Source organism: Oncorhynchus nerka, linkage group LG2, assembly GCF_034236695.1.
Source record: "Oncorhynchus nerka isolate Pitt River linkage group LG2, Oner_Uvic_2.0, whole genome shotgun sequence".
Classification (NCBI taxonomy): Eukaryota; Metazoa; Chordata; class Actinopteri; order Salmoniformes; family Salmonidae; genus Oncorhynchus; species Oncorhynchus nerka.
The window spans coordinates 44,682,889-44,696,753 of NC_088397.1; the positions used below are offsets into that span (position 1 = coordinate 44,682,889).

Consider the following 13,865-nt stretch of genomic DNA (forward strand, 5'->3'; position numbering starts at 1 on the left):
ACACACACCATATGACTACTTGTGCTGAAAAAATATAAATGCAACATGCAACAATTTCAAATATGTTACTGCGTAACAGTTCATATAAGGAAATCAGTCAAATTAAATAAATTCATTAGCACCTAATCTATGGATTTCACTTGACTGGGATAGAGATATGCATCTGTTGGTCATAGATACCTTTAAAAAAAGGTAGGGGCGTGGCTCAGAAAACCAGTCAGTATCTGGTGTGACCACCATTTGCCTCATGTAGTGCCACACATCTCCTTCACATATAATTAATCAAGCTGTTGATTCTGGAATGTTGTCCCACTCCTCTCCAATGGCTGTGTGAAGTTGCTGGATATTGGAACGCTCTGTCGTACACATCAACCCAGAGCATCCCAAACATGCTCAATGGGTGACGTCTGTGAGTATGCAGGCCATGGAAGAACTGGGACATTTTCAGCTTCCATGATTTGTGTATAGATCCTTGAAACATGTGGCTGTGCATTATCATGCTAAAACATGAGGTGATAGCGGCGGACGAAAGGCACAACAATGGGCCTCAGGATCTTGTCAGTGTATCTCTGTGCATTCAAATTGCCATCGATAAAATGCCATTTTCTTTGTTGTTTGATGCTTATGCCTGCCCATACCATAACCCCACTGCCACCATGGGGCACTCTGTTCACAACTTTGACAACACGATACACGTGGTCTGTGGCTGTGAGGCCGGTTGGATGTACTGCCAAATTCTCAAAAATTATGTTGGAGGTGGCTTATGGTAGAGAAATTAACATTCAGTTCTCTGGCAACAGCTTTGGTGGACATTCCTGCAGTCAGCATGCCAATTGTACGCAACCTCAAAACATGAGACATCTGTGGCATTGTGTTGGGTGTCAAAACTGCATAATTTAGAGTGGCCTTTTATTGTCCCCAGCACAAGGCGCACCTATGTAATGATCATGCTGTTTAATAAGCTTCTTGATATATCAGATATATGTCAGGTGGATGGCGTATCTTGGCAAACGATAAATGCTCACTAACATGGATGTAAAAAAAATGTGTATCTGTGCATATGGAAAATGTCTGGGATCTTTTATTTTAGCTCATGAAACATTGGGTCAACACTTTACATGTTGCGTTTATATTTTTGTTCAGTGCATTAAGTACATTCTCAGTCCATTTGATATGGATCTGACAAATCCTGCACATAATTAATCTCCCTTCCTCTTCCTGCTGTGTCGAACTGATCCATTTAAATTTGTTACATGATTACATTTGGCTTAGCGTAGCAGAGATTACTATACGCTTGGTTTCCGTTTGGAGAGAGGCATTCGCCTGACTGAAAAGAATGACAGAGTTTTACAGCAGATCAGACTTCCCACTCGATGCAAGATTATTAACAGCCAGAGAGTGAGCACATTTGTTTTTGTAACGGCCCAGTTCTGGCGCCCACTGAATATTAGGGTTTAGAAAATGTCAAATCTATATTTCAACCCCTCCCTCAGCCCCTCAATGGGGTTGCCCAATGACAGCCACAACCAGTGATTCAATCTCTGACAATGAAAACAAAAAGTCAAGCATGACATAATGATACATCCTATACATAAACATGACTGATGTTACTGTATGCATTAGACTCCACCCCTACCCTCACATATTGACTCCACCCCTACCCTCACATCTTGACTCCACCCCTAACCTCACGTCTTGACTCCACCCCTAACCTCACGTCTTGACTCCAGCTTGACTCCACCCCTACCCTCACATCTTGACTCCACCCCTAACCTCACGTCTTGACTCCAGCCCCTACCATTCACATCTTGACTCCACCCCTACCCTCACATCTTGATTCCACCCCTAACCTCACATCTTTACTCCACCCCTACCCTCACATATTGACTCCACCCCTACCCTCACATATTGACTCCACCCCTACCCTCACATATTGACTCCACCCCTACCCTCACATATTGACTCCACCCCTAACCTCACATATTGACTCCACCCCTACCCTCACATATTGACTCCACCCCTACCCTCACATCTTGACTGTAAACTTTCCAAACGTCGACAAAATACGCTAGACAAGATGGGATCTCTTTGTGTAAGTAAAATGTATTAGAGTCACACGATGATATGTTCTAGTCAACACTACAACTCTGGAAAGCATGCAGTTTATTAGGCTACATATGAAATAAGTTATGAAGAATTTCACAGGGTGGTGAAAATGCATGGTGATGAGCTTGATGCTCCTTTCAATTAAATATCAAGGGTCTTGATGATCGACATGATGATCGATGCTTTGCCGCAGTTTGACAAATATAAATCATCTCTCTCTTATCTATAACAATCTCATCATGTAGGTGGCCTACTTACACTGTATCTGCGAGCTGTTGTCTAAAGCACACGTGCCAAAACCAGAGTGTGCTCATTCGTTAGATAATGCAGCATTTGTTGTGACAAAACAATCAACAGATGTGAAAATATGATGGAAACCCATTTAACTTGTTGCGTTTTTATGGGGTCCATGCTTTTAACTGCAAAAGTTATTTTAATGTGCACTACGTCATCACGCAGAGCCTTTTATCCGCAACAAGTACATTCATGGAAACACATATCTACTTGTTTTATTTTAGCATGAAAATCTGTGGCCAATGTTGCTTGTCTAATAACAAGATATTAACCAAACAACAACACGTGTGTATATTCCAAGGCTACCCTTAAGACTCCCTGTATAGCCAGCGCAACAACAGGCGCCTAAAATGGAATCAGACTTTCTCCAGGGGAATTAGTTCTGCTCGGCCATGTCCTCAGCTCTTTGTCTGTCTACAGCTGAACTCATGATGGCCATATGACAACCCACTGGTGACCCCAGGCATTGTCTGAGGTCTGTATGAGAGTGCGAAAGATGCTGTGTGCGTGTGCGTGCATGCGTGCGCGCGCGTGTGTGTGTGTGTGTGTGTATTTTAGATTAGTCCTCAAGTCTGTAGTCCAGGAAAGATTTCATATACATAATGACTTACAACAGAACCCTAAAGTGAATCCAGGACTGAAAGAGAACAGAGCATCATTTATGTAATGGAGTAGATTTGGCTCAATCCTCCTCCCCATTCTTCATGTCCAAATTGAAATAATATGTGTTATTCTAAAATACATGTGGAATCATAGCTCTATTCTGCTTACTATCAGCAGTTTGCATCCTCCCTCTTTTTTTCTTCATGGCCTAATTCATCATACTGTATTTATAATAGGTCTCACAGGGAGGGAAGCATTTTAAAGTTGATACTAAAATCGAAAGTTATACATTTTCCTAGTCAGGCCAAATAGAGCTGACTCACTGGGCACACTGGTATGATGATATCGCCCCCTATTGGCCAACCCTGTAGTGTTTTCTCCAAAAACACTATAGCACAATAGCGCGAAGATCGGATGCAACTGGATGAATCATGATGAAAGATAATGTTGTTGTCTGTCTGTCTGTCTGTCTGTCTGTCTGTCTGTCTGCCTGCCTGCCTGCCTGCCTGCCTGCCTGCCTGCCTGCCTGCCTGTCTGTCTGTCTGTCTGTCTGTCTGCCTGCCTGCCTGCCTGCCTGCCTGCCTGCCTGTATGTCTGTCTGTCTGTCTGTCTGTCTGTCTGCCTGCCTGCGATGGAGCAGTGACTGATGAGGAACCATAGTGACATCATGGGCTGGATAAAAGCAGTCTACCGTCTTCCCTGGATAATAATTGCCTCCTAAAATAATAGAAAAATAATAATGTTATTGTTCTATCTATAATAAAGCTGTGCTTGAGAGTAGTCTTTGCCTAGACATGGATTATAGACTTTCATTCTTGTTATTTTTGAAAGCCACAACTTCAGGAGAACACCTTTCTGGGCTAGAATATTTGAGAAATAAGCTACTGGAAAGAAGTATAGGGCGATGAACCAACGTGAGTCAAGGTGCAACCTAAAAATCTGTAAGCATCGTTGGTAAAGAAAAGGCGCAACGCTCGCTCACCATTCAAAATGACGGTTTTTATTATGCAAGTTTAAAAGATTGACGTTTCAGCCTTCAAAGCTATTGTTCATAGCTTGAACTCGTTTTTTTAAGCTGTTATGTTAGGCCAGCATTGAGGAATGAGGATAGCTTATTAACCATTACCCGCATGGATAATTTCTTTCTTAATAAGCTTCAAATGTATTCAACTTGTCATTCTATTTTTCTATAGGCTACTGATATTGTTTGTTCTCTCTCGTTATTAATCCCCTGGCTACCTTACATTTTTAGGTTATTCAAATAACTTTTTGAGATGGAACTCCGTTACATTCATGGTTTTTGATCGGGAGAAAGCCATGCATAAAACGATGAGCCATAGCCTTCATATTCACATTGCATATCAAATGGAGAGAGAAGGGAATATAGGCTGTCTTTTTAAAACAACTAAACACAAGATAGTTAAGGAGTGTCTGTTTTTTAAAAAAAAAAATTAAATGATAGGTTTAGCCTGAAGTCCGAGAGAGAGAGAGACTCCTTTCTTTACTGCAGGGTGCCAGTCAAGTTCAAATAGGCTAAACCATCGTCTGTCACATCACGATGTCGTCCCCATCGAAGATGGCTGTCATTGAATATGCTATGGTAATATCGCTCAAGCCTATATTGACACATACTTTAGGTCTAGGTTCAGGATGTTGTGTCATGTCCATGCCTCCAAGGCAGTGGTATTTTGCTAAGCTCTACATAATAGCAACATCTGCTGCTTTTCAAAGCCTCACAAACTCAGAGAAGACCTTATGCAGTAATATCAGAAATATCAGACAAAACAACACCTTAAACTTACCTCCACTTTAGCACCTGAAATATTGGTTCTGAACTAACCTGTCAGTCAGGTGCAGGGTAGCTGTGACCCTTAGAGGTGCAGACAGCTGACAACACACTGACGTGAGAGACACTCTTCAGGTGTGCCTCACCAATGCCTCTCTCTCCATCATCCCAACAGCTAATGGACGCACCAGCCTCTAATGATCTAACACTGCACTTCAATCCAGTGTGTCCTCACTAATGACCCCGTTACTCCACTAACGCCTCGGTCAATACGGGTCATCTGAAAACACTGCAGTCACCTCGACCCAGTGGTACAGCAGTCAGGAACATACACTACGAGGATGTCCTTCTTCTGCCTGCGTAAACAATGCTCCGTCCCGACAATTTCCCTGCTGCAGTTTGTACCTACAGTACACTCTGCAGCAAAGCTTCCCTACTCTCTGCAAATGGACCCGCTGGCCCCGGTCCAGCTTTTAACAATCTACTCTCTAATACACAGTACATTAGCCTACAGCAAAGGAATGCAAAGTTTTACCTGCTAGGGAAATATGCTCTTAGATGTGGTCTGTGTCCATTTTCACCTGTGACTGAAAGCCCTGTCAGCCACAGAGGCACTTACTCCTCTGTGAGTCCGGAGTCACTGAAAGAGCCAGCAGAGCGGAGTGAACGGAGGCAGGGCTGATTCTCATTGTCGCTGTATGTTTGTATTTTGCTGCCCGCTGGGCACACACTCATCATCACGGCCCTCACTTTGAATTTGGGCCAAATGGGGTGACTATGAGGCGTCAGCGCAAGGAGTCATTTTCAGAGGCAGTGATATAGTGGCAACAAAGGCGTACTGTACCACACCATGTCATATTCAGCACTGGAGGGAGGGGGGGATCTACATGCCACACGGTGTCTTAGAGGGGAATGTTTGAGAGTGAATCACGGAATCATGGAAAAATACTGAATCATGGGTGGGAAAAAAAACACATTACAGAACAGGTTTTGTCACACACAAAAAGTAGGATGTTATGGTTAGCATATACTTAACTCAGTATCATAGGTGTCATTGTGAGCAATCACAGAACAGACATACAGTATTGTGGCGAAGTTGATCAGAAAGTGGGTCAGATAGTTAAATGGCTAAAGGCCAAATCTTTATCAGAGAGAACAAGCATTGTCTACATGAAAATCGACTGCTTTGTGGGTTGACTAACTTCGAAGGAGGATAAATGACAGCGTTAGAGATGCTGCGGTAATTACTGGGCTCCTCTTCCTCTTCTGCTTTGGAGGAGAAGTGAGTCAGGACAAGAGCAGTGATTAGAGTCAAAGCTATAAGGGGGAGTACTCATGCTGGGAGACAATGCTTCAACCTCAAAATGGAGGACAAGTGAGAAAGTATAGCCACGACTCTTCTTGCTTTTACATGATAGCCAACCTACTGTATTTCACCCATGTATGTGAACAAGCATCCACGCACACACACACACCCGACGCACACTAACACACACACACACACACACACACACACACACACACACACACACACACCCCGACGCACACTAACACACACACACACACACACACAGGCAGGCACATTCACACCTCCAATCTTGTAGGGCTAACGAGTTGCCTTGATCAAATCGAGTTGTGTTTACAGGCACAGCACAGGAAGGAAACAGACTTGGTAGGCTACCAAACTCAGAATAAACGACACTCATCAAAAGCACCTACTGTGCTGAGACACAGAAAGGTGTTCTATCACTGTCACACCTTCACCTGCTGACACTAGCCGTAAAACGACCTTTAGTATTCAAAACAACTAACTCAAACAGTCACCTTGTAAGAATTGAAAGACAATGGTCGCAATATAGTGGAAGTAGTGTCATTACTGTCTTCCACAGCAAGGTTAAAAGTAAAAGACCGTGTCATACTTTGACGCTAACTCCTATTATGTCATGCTGTATGCCGTCTATGCCTTGTGTCTATATCAAAGTAAGAGTCCTGTCATCTTATCTGGATTGACAAAGGCCCCCCTTAACCAATGGATTTCTAGTCCTTTTAACCTTCGAGAGAGAGAAAGAGGGTGTGTCTCAAGAGGCAGTGATGTTCAAAGGGCAGCTTTTGTCCTCTCACAAAGCAGAAGGGGCCCTCTGCTGGTCTGAGAGTGAAACTGCTTCTCTCCACACCCGCCACACCACACTGCAGCAAAAACAGCCATCATCATATCCTCTATTCCAGGTATTCCCAAACTGAGGTGTGCGTTTCACTGCCAAAAATTTAAATTAAACCCTCTAGTGTTCAGCAAAATAACAACACAACTAGGCAAGTCAGTTCAGAACAAATTCTTCTTTACAATGACGGCCTACCCCCGGCCAACTTGTGCGCCGCCCTATGGGACTCCCAATCAAAGCCAGACGTGATGCAGCCTGGATTCGAACCAGGGACTGCAGTGACGCCCCATGCACAGAGATGCAGTGCCTAGACCGCTGCGTCACTTGGGAGCCCAAATGCCGGTAGCCTCTCAGATAATTAACATCCAATCACATTAACCGTTACTCTCTCGCGGGAAACCTTCACTCTTGCGCAGACATTTAGAAACGAAACATGACCATTTGAAATAAGCCACTGGAGTTTTTAGAGCAAGAATAAAGACGATTTTCGGGTACAAGACGTGTATAAAAGGAAAAGATACCATTAATAAAAGGGGGCTAGAAGTGTCTTATATGGTGAGCTACTGAGTGGCTAGGACAGGCAAGCCTCATATGATTGTGAAGGACTTAATTGTTCCTGCTGCTGTTAATATGGCTGGGACAATGCTGGGGAGAAAAGGCCAAAAGAAACTATACAGACAATGCCTTCATCAAACAACACTGTTACACAATGCATCAGTGACATGGCAGGAGATTGTTTTAAACAATTAATACTTTGCATACAAGCCAGTGAATTCTATACAGATGGATGAGTCAACAGACGTGGCCGTTAAGTTTATGGGGGGGTCAATTAAGGAATACATCCTCTTCTGGAAACCAGAACAACATGAGAGGATTGACAGGAGGACATAGTGGAGTGGTATATCTCGTGGTGTACTCTCGTGTATTTTCTGCATTATGCAATGATATGGGCAGCGACCATGTAACGCTTTTACAACATACAGAAGTGGTTATCAAAGTGTTGACACATTTTTCTTCAGAAAAGTTGGAGCTCTTTTCTGTCTGCATTAACCAGGACAACACACAGGTCTTTCCGTCATTGTATGATTTTTTTGTGTGCAAATTAACTCAAGCTTACGGACAATGTCAAATGTGATATAGCGAAGCACCTGAGTGAGCTGGGTGCGCAATTACGCAGGTACTTTCCCGAAACAGACAACAAAAACAACTTGATTCGTTATCCCTTTCATGCCCTGCCTCCACTTACCAATATCTAAACCAGAGAGCCTCATTGAAAATTGCAACAAGCAGTTCTGTGAAAATGTAACTTAATCAAAAGCCACTGCCAAATTTCTGGATAGGGCTGCACTCAGAGTTTCTTGCCTTGGCAAATCGCGCTGTTAAGACACTGATGCCATTTGCAACCACATACCTATGTGAGAATGGATTCTCAGCCCTCACTAGCATGAAAACTAGATACAGGCACAGACTGTGTGTGGAAAATTATTTAAGACTGAGACTCTCTCCAATACAACCCAACATTGCAGAGTTATGTGCATCCTTTCAAGCACACCCTTCTCGTTAACCTGTGGTAATTTATTCACACTTTTTGATGAACAAATAAGGTTTTATATGTAAGATGGCTAAATAAAGAGCTAAATGTATTATTACTATATTATTATTTGTGCCCTGGTCCTATAAGAGCTCTTTATCACTTTCCATGACCCGGGTTGTGACAAAAACTCATTCTTATGTTTAATAAATGTATCGTATAGTGTGTGTGTGGCAGGCTTACAATGATGGCAAAAAACAACATTTGAGAGTGCGCTGACCCTGGTGCCAGAGGGGGTATGCAGCTGGAGGTTGAATGTTTGAAGAGGTATGTACGGGTCTACAAAACGTTTGGGAACCACTGCTCTATTCGGCTGAGGTGTATTCAGTAGGAACTAAACGGAAGGAAATGGGTCCAAACTGGGAGAGACTACCTAAATGTGTCCAATTAGAAACGGTTGTTTTTATTGTGAAACCTTTTCCTTTGTAAATGTTTTGCTACGTATGCACTAATGAATAACCCGCTGACTACACAAAGTTGAGCTATGACGCAATAGAGTTGCTGGACAATAGACGGGTTGGTTGCTTAGCAACGGAACCCACGTGTAAGCAGCTATGTGGCAAAACAGACAGGGTTGGCTTAGACTTTTGAGAACATGTCAACTATATTTAGTATCTGATCTGTTTCACCTGTCTTTGTGCTTGTCTCCATCCCCCTTCAGGTGTCGCCAATCTTCCCCAGCCTGCCCTAACCCTGAGCCTGACTGCCGTTCTGGATGTTTTGCAACCTATCTGGTTTACTGACCTCTGCCTGTCCTTTTGCCTGTCCCTGTACTAGTAATATACTTTTGTTACTTCGACACTGACTGCATCTGGGACCTCCCTGAAACGTGATAGTACGAACTGGCCATGACTGACCTAGCAGACTCGGACCAGCTCCGCAGACTCGGACCATCTCCTCCCAAGGAGCCACCATCGGAAGGTACGAGGAGTTTCTTATGTTCTTATGGAAGGTTTCCAGACCTTGGCCGAACGCCATGACCAAGTGTTGAACACATTGCTGGAGCAATTCTGTGGGTTGTCTGTTAGGCAGCCTACCATGAGGGTAACCTCCCAGCCCTTCAGTAACCGGGCTGTTAGCAGTGCTGCCTCCCCAGTCACCCCGGTTTCCAGAGAACCCAGCTTACCTCCCCCAGAATGCTTTGATGGAGAGTTTGGAAACTGTCGGGCGCTGATGTCCGGGAGGGCCAGCTTCTGCAAGACTACCGCAGTGTGGCAGACTATGCAGTGGATTTCCAAGCATTAGCAGCTGAGAGTGCCTGGAACCCGGAAGTGCTGTTCGACATGTTCCTGCACGGAGTATTGGAGGAAGTAAAGGATGAGCTTGCAGCCCTGAAACTACCAATGTATCTCGACTTGCTCATCACCTTGACCGTTCGGATCAATGGGCGACTACGAGAACGAAGAAAGGAGAGGAGATTCGATTTCACTCGCCCATCCAAGGGTTCCACCTCTCCTCCGAGGCATCCCGGAAGTCCCTGACGGCTCCGTTGCCAAGAGAACCCAAGGCTACCCGAGTTCCCTCGAGAGTCTCGGTAGACTGCCAATTCACCTTTTCCCGAGCCTATGTAACTAGGCAGAGCTAGGCTGTCTCCAGGTGAATGGCTATACAGGTTTCACACTAAGAGTTGCCTGTATTGCAGGACTACTGGTCATTTCGTCTCGACCTGTCCACTTAAAGATCAGGCTCACCGGTAGGAGAGAGTACTCTGGTGGGCCATACTTTTCCTCTCCCCTTGCTCACATCCCTTTTCATGCTATTTTGCTGTGGTGGAATCAGTCAAAAACTCTCTGGGTACTCATTGACTCTTGAGCTTTATGGACGCTATCCTGGCTTCCAAGCTGGACGTCCCCACTCAGCCCCTCTCCATTCCCATGGACGTTAGAGCACTGTACGGGTGCTCTTTAGGCCGGGTGACCCACAATACCCCCCCCCATCAACCTACGTGTGTCAGGGAACCACAGCGAGACGATCCAATTTCTACTCATGAAGTCTCCTCGAGTTCCTGTGGTATTGGGATTCTCCCGGGCTCCAGCGACACAATCCTCGCATTGTCTGCTGGTGCCATCATGGGCTGGAGCCCGTTCTGCCATGTCCATTGCCTGAAGTCAGTGCAGCCTGCCCCGGGACGTCTTCCTGGGTGCTTGGAAGTTGCCCCGGACGTCTCCGCCATTCACGCAGTGTACCGTGATCTCTAGGAGGTGTTCAGTCAGGCCCAGGCCACTTCACTTTCGCCGCACCGACCATATGACTGCAGGATTGCCATTCCCCCAGGCACCACTCTGCCACGGGGACAACTGTACTCTCTGTTGGGTACGGACGCCAAGGCTATGGAGACCTACATTTGAGGACTCCCTAGCTGTAGAGTTCATCTGTCCTTCTGCCTCCCCACCGGCGCAGGGTTCTTTGTGGAGAAGAAGGACAAAATGCGCCCGTGCATAGACTACTGGGGTCTCAATGACATCACGGTGAAGAGCCGCTACCCGCTACCCCTCATCTCCTCAACCTTCGAGCCGCTCCAGGGGGCCACCGTGTTCTCCAAGCTGGACCTATGGAATGCCTACCAGCTGGTGCGGATTCGGGAAGGGGACGAGTGGAAGACTGCCTTTAACATGGCCAGTGGTCATGCCATTTGGCCTTACCAACGCCCCTACTGTGTTCCAAGCTCTGGTTAATGATGTTCTCCGCGACATGTTGAACCGGTTCGTCCTCGTCTACCTTGATGACATCCTCATCAACTCCCGCTCTGCCCAGGAATATGTGCTCCATGTCTGGCAGGTTCACTAACACCTCCTGGAGAACCAGCTTTTTGTAAAAGCAGAGAAGTGTGAATTCCATCGAATTCCACCATCCCCTTTCTGGGTTACAGCATCGCTGCAGGGAGTGTACAGATGGATCCCGGAAATGTAAAGTGGTGGTGGATTGGCCCCAGCCTACGTCCAGGGTGCAGCTGCAACATTTCCTGGGATTCTTCAACTTTTATCCCCGCTTTATCTGGGGTTACAGCACCCTGCCTGCACTCACCTCTCCCAAGATTCTGTTCATAGGGTGATGTAACCACAGATTTATTTTCTAATGTGTTATTGACTGTACATCTGTTTATGTGTAACTCTGTTGTTGTTTTTGTCACACTGCTTTGCTTTATCTTGGCCAGGTCGTAGTTGTAAATGAGAACTTGTTCTCAACTGGCTTACCTGGTTAAATAAAGGTGAAATAAAAAATAAACACATTTAAACAATGAGCTCTTGATGTCCCTCAAATACATCGTTACAGTTGGTTAGCTAGCTATTTGCCATATTAGCATAGACAGCCAAAACATCTTAAAACAAGACATTGTATCAAGAATAAGATAAAACTAGCTGAGACGAGCCACCTATGATTCTCCACATGGCAGGTTCTTGTCATTGTTGCTAGCTATCTGGCCATCTAGAATAACAACAACACACGACCTTCTGCCCCACTGAATGATTTGCATCGTTTAAGTGACGTTGTCAGCTAACCCGACTATTGAATGAGAGAGGGTCCTCCATGCAGCACTATACAAGTCTGTCAACGACCGCTTCTGAAATCAACTAAATGATCTAATTTCCCCACAGAAATGAATCTAACAGTGTTATTATTGGCTCCGCAGATTGAGGACAATTGCATGCATTGATGGAAATGTATCCTAAAATGGATTTCCTTATTTAGACCAATTATCTCTTCATGACATTATCATTACAAATAGCCTATGTGAGCGCGTAGTTAAGTCATACATTTTTTTTTTTAAAGAACACGTTCATTTGTTATTTTAAACACCTAACATTGAAAGACAACTTTGGACATGCAGAATTGAAACCTTAGTTGAAGCAGACCATATGTTCCCGAGGGAACAAAAGCCGTCTTGTTTAAAAGTACGGTATGTGTTGGGAGGAAGGGTCAGCTGATTGCCGAGATGTCCTAACAGAGGAAGACTATAACCTTCTGACTAAACAGCCCGCATGCACATGATCATCACGTCCTGCACTGGAGTCATTATCAGTGATCATAAAATAATGGCAGATAGGCCTATATCAATGCTCTTAATGTTTTGAGTTTAAGATATTAAAATATCTATTAGAGTGGAATGCATATTTAATTCCATGTTAGATTATTATTAGATTATTAACACATGGCAGTAATAGCTATCTTTGGACTGCATGCATTAATAAACTACAGATAATTTAAATAGTCTCTATACAATTTTGAAACCACCTAAGATGGCAAATAACCCATACCAAAACTTGTCCAACTAACACCTTGTTCAACTAACGTCAATCGCTACAATGAAGCAAATATCAAATCAAAACTACATTGAAAAAACAATCATGGTCACTGCAATCCAGTGCCAAGCACATTGTCTTGAAGCTAACCTCCCTGAGCTCTAAGCTAGCTCTGCCTTCCGTACATGAGAGGTTATCTTGGCAAAGCTGCTTTACAAAATAATGCCAGAGGGAGACACTCACCAGAAAGAAGACTCCTGGTTACCAGTCAAGATCTTCTGGGCTCCATGTAATTAGACTGGACTTGAGCAGATCGGCACCCCCACTCAGGTCTCTCTCATCTGTCCTCAATAGGGTTTTCCTGGATACATAAAGGTTTAAAAATGTTTTTTGAATAAAAAATAATCCAATGAGTAATCACAACTCTTCCTCTTCACAATGTAACAATGGACCTTAGAGCATGAAGTTCCTTTTCCACTGGCTTCCTCTCTCTCACACACACACACACACACACACACAAAGCTCAAACTTACCCCCCACCCCACATGCACACACACACACACACACAATCACAAGTAGCCTACACACTACAAGCCGGAGCGGATGTCCACAGGACAAACAGACAGTGGGCTAGTGTTGGTCCAGGGTCCTAGCTATTTATAGGCTTCTTCAGTATAGCATGTCTCTTCCTATGAGAGTGAGGAGGCTGGAGGAGGCAGACAGACCAAGCACCACTCAGGGACTCTCTACAGCCTGATGTTCCCATTTCCTTGTATAAGCCTGCCTCTACTCCCCACCAGTTTCACCTTTTCTCAGCCTCTTCGATAGGAGGAAAATTATCAGTATAGTATCTTTGTTTGCCTTACGGGAAGTACTGAGTGAGATCCATAAACAGTATAGGTATGACTAAGCAGAAAAACAAGGGGCGTTAGAATGAGACATGGCTACTTAGCACATAGTCATGTGTCATTGCCATTGATTATAGTGTATATTATGGTTATTGGATACAGTGATGTATGTGCAAAGCTTTATGTGTTTTATTGTAAGAACTGCAACATAAAGTACAAGATTCAAGAAGGAGGAGG

The 13,865-nt window shown here is 44.4% G+C and overlaps 1 protein-coding gene across 12 annotated transcripts in view; it reads right to left on the minus strand.

Annotated features, from left to right (window-relative positions):
* Nucleotides 1-13,511, minus strand: part of nav1b (neuron navigator 1b) — a 128,730-nt gene extending 115,219 nt beyond the window's left edge. For 5 of the 12 annotated variants that reach the window (XM_065026622.1, XM_065026598.1, XM_065026592.1 and 2 more), the window contains exon 1: nucleotides 13,024-13,510. The gene's annotated coding sequence lies outside the window, so the exon portion shown is untranslated. Of the gene's footprint in view, nucleotides 1-13,023 lie in introns of all 12 variants that reach the window. The other 7 variants (XM_065026614.1, XM_065026609.1, XM_065026601.1 and 4 more) reach the window with 3 other exon arrangements.
* Nucleotides 13,512-13,865: the final 354 nt, after the last annotated feature.